At 35.5% G+C, this 5,992-nt stretch overlaps 2 long non-coding RNA genes across 2 annotated transcripts; one reads left to right on the top strand and one right to left on the bottom strand.

The window, feature by feature from the left end:
• Positions 1-2,287: 2,287 nt before the first annotated feature.
• LOC144569079 (uncharacterized) lies at positions 2,288-3,629 on the top strand. Its single transcript, XR_013515970.1, has 2 exons — positions 2,288-2,537; positions 3,308-3,629. It is a non-coding gene; the product is annotated as an uncharacterized LOC144569079 (long non-coding RNA).
• A 352-nt stretch (positions 3,630-3,981) lies between these two features.
• Positions 3,982-5,693, bottom strand: LOC144569645 (uncharacterized). Its single transcript, XR_013516115.1, has 3 exons — positions 5,566-5,693; positions 4,779-5,199; positions 3,982-4,444 (listed from the first exon to the last, which is right to left on the bottom strand). It is a non-coding gene; the product is annotated as an uncharacterized LOC144569645 (long non-coding RNA).
• Positions 5,694-5,992: the final 299 nt, after the last annotated feature.

The raw sequence follows: 5,992 nt of genomic DNA, 5'->3' as shown, positions 1-5,992 counted from the left end.
GGAGATGTTGGATTTAATAAAGGGTACGCCCATTATGGGAAACTAAAAACCCGACCCGTTATGAATAAATGCGAACCCATTATGAAAAGGTGCATTGGTTTTATATAAACCATCCATACCTGTCTCTCTCTCTCTAATAATCAGAAAAACGTGTGAATAGTAACAACCAAAATTAGAGAGAAAAGATAGAGAGCACCAAGAAGCACTCTGTTAAGGATTGAAGGTTTTAGGTCGTGGAAAATGCAGGGCTTCCGGCTTCGGCTTGTGATTCCTTGCAGAACCAGTGATACTACTACGCTCGCAAAATCCGCTTCCGCACGAAGATTAACGGAGTATTTTGTAAGCTCTATCCGTTAATTAACACTCACTATCCAATCAGCTAGGACACTAGCTGTGACTCTTCGTCCTTCAATCCAGATATTCCAGCAGGTGCAGGAAATTATGGTCATCCACTTCTTACGTGCTTCCTTGCTTTGAAGCCCAGCTGATAGGCCGTCTACAGTCATTGCAAATTAATTGCAATTTCTTTGGCATTCTTTCTACTTGATTTTCATATCAATTACCAATATTTAAGTGCTCAAGGATCAACACTATAATACTTGAAATATCAATTGACATTCAACCTAATTTTTAGTTGCATCATTCCAAACAATTGAATTGCAAGTGCAATCACTCCTAACATCATACATACAATATAATTGCCGTAGCAGCAACACATTAGATGTAAGTAAAACTGAAGCAGAGTTTCCACTACACTTTAAAAAAAATGAGATTTCTTACTAGAAGAGCTTTCGACAAATCTTATCCAAACGGCTTCCAAATGTTAACAATCTCAAATGTTGAGCTTTAATTAGTTTAAAGAAGTGTGGGGAATAACAAATTGATAAAGATTTTAGCAGAGCAGTTTTAGTTTTATGCAGCGCACCATCTGCAACATTGTTTTGCTTCTACAGTATGTGGGATACAAATCTACTGAAGTTCTCAATCGTGAACAGTAATTTTGAAATATTTTCTTTTCTGAATCGCTTTGAGACTCGTGCATAAAAAAGTTGGACAACTGAATTTAGTTGGATTTGAAAAGGTAAAAATTTCAGGAATACTATTCACTGACGGAGAATTTCAATAGATTCTATTTCAAATATGTGAGCTTTCTGCTATGTTAAAATCGTTATCCATAAGCATATATTGTCTTCATTTGGCAAGTGATAACAACGACAAACTAATTAACGGACGACAAGTGTACCGTCAAAACGAAGAGCGCCAATCTCCACAGCTTAACCGACCAATAAGAGGTTACCATGCTCTTCTGCTATGATGACTCGTACAAAAATGTATTTAGTACTTCTAACGCAATTACTCTTACGTTTGGTTCCTTCATTTTTGTTCCGATCTTTACTCTCTAGTCTCTTCTACTATTATGAGCTTTGTTATTAAAGCCGAGTCGGACTGGCAATTAGATCGGAAAAAACCGAATCTGGACCATAATGGTTCGGTTCTGACAAAAGATCAAATATGTATACTGAAAATAAAAATAAAAAGCCAGTCAATTTTTTTTTTTCAAAAAAAACGGTGAACCAACTAAAAAATAATTAGCTTTTTTTTTTAATTTTGTGAACCAACACAAAATATTGGCAAGCAGCTGTTATTCCAATAAAAATAAAAAAGGTTTTAGAGAGAGAAGCATAAAGAGAAAGAGAGGAGAGGAAAGGTGAAGTAGCATAGTTGATTAAGAAAAAAATTCTAAAACTGTTGATTATTCAAAGATAGAGAGTTGGATACCTCTTATGACTTTGCAGTATCTGAGAAAGTTTACAAAAAAAATTGAGAGAGGAGGGCCATGCTATTTTCTTACATAATAGCAGTAGATTAGAATCATTTTGAAGAAGAAAATGTAAAGTACCTTTTGAGGAGAAAACGTATTAAAGTAGCGTGTAGAATATATTATTATGTGGACAATTATGTGTTGTCTTTTGTATTTCAATAAAAGTAAAACAAAGCTTTCATTTTCTGTTGAATAATTATACTCATGTCTTGAATGAGCTCCTCTAAAATTCTGATATAAGGAAATAATTTTTTTTCAAGACTTCGAGCTATATTGTTACAAAATATATATATATATATATATATATATATATATACCTCTATTGAGGAGGGTTCCACTGCCTCAATTTTTCATGCCTCCATTGAACCTCCAAATATAAACCGTCTATTAGTAATTTGATCAACGGACTGGATTAAAACTCTCAACAGCTAACAAATTATTTCAATTCGCCTCCAGTACTGCCTCTCTCCCTATCTCTGTTATCCCCCTCGCAAATCCCTCCGTCTGGCCCTCGACCTCATCTCCGTACTCTACCCTCCCCCCTACGCGCGCCGCGCGCCCCCGCCTCCACCCTCCTCCCTCCGCGCACACTGCCCCCATCGATCTCCTCCTCTCCAAAGCCTATCTTTCGCTGTCTAACTCCTCTCATCCCTCCCCTTTGCGAATGAGAAATAAGGATGGGACGATGAGTTACAACTTCTCCTCTTGAATTTAGGTCCGTACAAGCTATTTGTTTCTTGATTTCTTTTTCCATTTTTTGCTATTTTTTTTCCTGTGAATGCATAAATAAGTTGCAAAGTTTTCAATTTTCTTTGCTATTAACGTATGGTAAGACCATAGTGTGCAAATAAAGCTCCTACTGGTATCATGGGACATTGAAAAAAATGGGACTGAATTGATTTTGTAATTTTGTCTAATTTGCTTTATTTTATCTTATAGTTGGTGAAAAAATGGATATATCTTAGAATGGTATTTTTGTAAATTTGAAATTTATTCAAGATGATATAACTTTATACAATATCATGTTAAATGTGATTTTTTTTGTAAAATATAACGAATTGGAGCCATACTGGTAATGTAGATGAAATTGATACATGTTATGTATTCTCATCTCTTATCAGATAGAGCAGGCACAACTTGTCAGAAAACCAGCAACAATAAAGGAGTTACAGGGATTTATATTTAAGATTGCTGATTAGTTGTTGTTTCATCATTATTCTACGAAAAGTTTAATGTTCTAGTGTATATAGGAAAAATCAAGAAATCCCTTGTCATTTTAATAACAGTTACTTGTTCACTAATTAGGTGTTTTCCTTTCAAGAATTTGCTATTGCGTGATGAAACTATTCTTATTTTGTGCCAGTCCATGAAATAGTCCTATAAGAACTAGCTATTTTGTAATATTTGCTTTCTCCAAGGATGTAGTCATCTAGTTATATCTTTTTGTTTGTTTGTTTATGAGTTTTGTTGTTGTTTTTTTTGTAGCTTAATTTGACAGAGATGGGGCAAAAGACAATGCAAAAGGAAGACACCTGATTTGAATACTCGTATTGAGCTCATCAAGTTGCTTCCATGTCGATTAGCAGATAGAATTGAACTGGATGCACAACTATCGGAAAAATATTGCTAATAAACCGAATTGTCAAACTTGAGTTTGTGTGCTGGTCTGATAAAAATAGGGATAGTATGTATGAGATGTAATTTTTGTGTTGTGATGTAGGATTACTAAGTTAGCTGTGCGGTCTTGTTGCTTTGTATACAATTAAGTAATTAATGGAACAAGCTTTGCACCTTTTTTGTTTGTGTACCATGATTCCAACTGGTACGGAAGCATATGGTATGCATAATATGCCATTATTTTTGTCATGACAGTGTATGCTCAAACATGTATTGTATAATTTGTCTCAATTATTGCCCTTAGCAAGTGCCATACACTGGTACAATATTTATGTCTTTAGAAAAACAGAAAAGTTAGCATTCAAATACACAAGTTCAATCACAATTGTGAGTCAGAAATTTAATTTACAATTATAACTAGAATCACAAGTGACATAGATATACATTTCTATCATCTGAATCACAAAGTTACAGCAACCTTTTAATTTAAATCCATTTCTGTCATCTGAATCACGCTTAACAACTCAATCTTACAATTACAAATTAAAACACACAAGTAGCTTTATAGATTCCCATCTCAACAATCATTAAATAATAATAGAATCAAAATCATACAAATATACACATTTGTTTTCACTTTTTCAAAATAGAAACAAAAAAGCAAGAAAAAAATGAACTTCTCACTTGCATCCCCAAATTTGTGACATACTACCAATACAACCCTTATATGCTCTTTAAAGGGTGGCAGAGGTGTACCACTCTACACCTTAAGTAAGATTGTGACACCTAACAAATATGTGCTAGTATCAGTAGAATAAACAAAAAACAAAGAAAAATTGAACAAAGACCACGATGAAGAACAAGCATCCACTATTGATTCTTCAATTTCTCCATTGAACAAGCTCTTGTATCTCCAATTGACTGGTATCAAAAAAATATAATAGTACAATTTCTCCATTGAACAAGCTCTGTCTCGCTCATGTCACTGTCCATCTCTTCTTTTAGCTATTTAATTAGAAAAAATGGCAAGATATTAGCCTCTACATAATGAAACAAGGAGAAGAAAAGGGGGAATTAGATAATTTAGCAGTGTACTTCTTGTCATACTAAAAGCAATAATCATGGTAATAATGCATATAATTCAAGAGCAAAGGCACTTCAATTCACAAGAGAAAGACTGCAGAACAAGGAAATACAACACCAACAACACCTTACACCCATCGGAGTTCCGACTGGTACAGTACAGGTAGATGGGTCATGGGACATTTCAGAAATTGAGGGGGTTGGAGCGGAAATTTTTGATGAACAAGGTAATTTGGTGAGAATACAGTATAGTTACCTAAAGGCAAAGGATGCACTAGAAGTAGAGGCAATAGGGATTAATTCAATGGTTGAGAAGATTGTTGAGAAGGGGATGTTGACGGATCCACCGAATATCGGATCTATACAGACTCCAATATTCTGACAAAGGCTTTTGAAGGAAAGAGCATAGAAGACTTACACTCCTGGCAAGCAGCTAAAATCATAGCAAGGACAATGCAAGTGACAACAGATGGGGGATAGAATTAAGATAATCTTTGCTAAAGGGGAATATCTCAAAACAACACACGACTTAACCAACTGGGCTCAAAGGATGAAACAAACCTTCAGTGGACACCCAAGTGAGAATTTCTGCAGAAGAATGGAAATAGAGTCAAGAGTTACTCAGGCAATGTTTTCATATGGGATGCAGCAATTGCGCTTCAATACCATGCAGCTTCCTACAGGAACAGGCAAAACACACCTAGGATAACTTATAGTCCTAGACTTTTATTTTTTTTGTTCTTTACATAATCAACTTTTTATTTTTTAACTTGTTCTTCATCTTAGTAACAGTAGGAATAGAGTTTATATTCAGTTTTTATCTTGATGTAATGAAACTATGTATGAAATTAATGCACGCCTACGGGCTTTCTCTAAAGAAAAAAAAAATGTAAATTTCAGCTAATTTTAAGCAAATTCCACAAAATTAAAGTAATTTTGAAGAACATTGAGTGTAACAGTAAAAATCTCATACTTGTACTGTATGGTTTTACCGGTCAAATTAAACTATTTGAAGCAAAAACATCGAGTTGAACAGATCATACAAGTATAAGCCTTCTTTGTACTGTATAGTCTGGAGACCTAAATCCAAGGGAACAAGGGGTCTGTAGAGAGAGAAGCCTTCCTGATTTCTGTTCGCAAGGGGGAGGGATCGCTTCTTCTTCGACCGATCTGATGATGAGCCTTTCGGAATCTAGGGTTTCATCAGGTGGTGAGCAAGAAGGGTCAAGGAGAGGCTGTGTGTGAGAGAGAGGGGTGGCAAAGAGGGGGTTAGGTGGCGCGGAGGGGTGCGAATGGTGGTGGCGGAGGGGTGCGAAGTGTGGTGGCGAAGAGGTTCACGTTATAGAGAGGAACGAAGAAAGAAAAGGAAACTGGAGGCGATGGATATAAACTAGAAGCGAACTGGAGGGATTTTTTTCGCTGAGGAGTTTTTAATCTAGTCCGTTGATGAATATGGTTGATCTACGGTTT

This window comes from Carex rostrata, chromosome 18 (genome assembly GCF_964058835.1).
Source record: "Carex rostrata chromosome 18, lpCarRost1.2, whole genome shotgun sequence".
In the NCBI taxonomy this organism is placed as follows: Eukaryota; Viridiplantae; Streptophyta; class Magnoliopsida; order Poales; family Cyperaceae; genus Carex; species Carex rostrata.
Note: the sequence above shows the minus strand (reverse complement) of the source record. Positions and strands in the feature narration are given on the sequence as shown.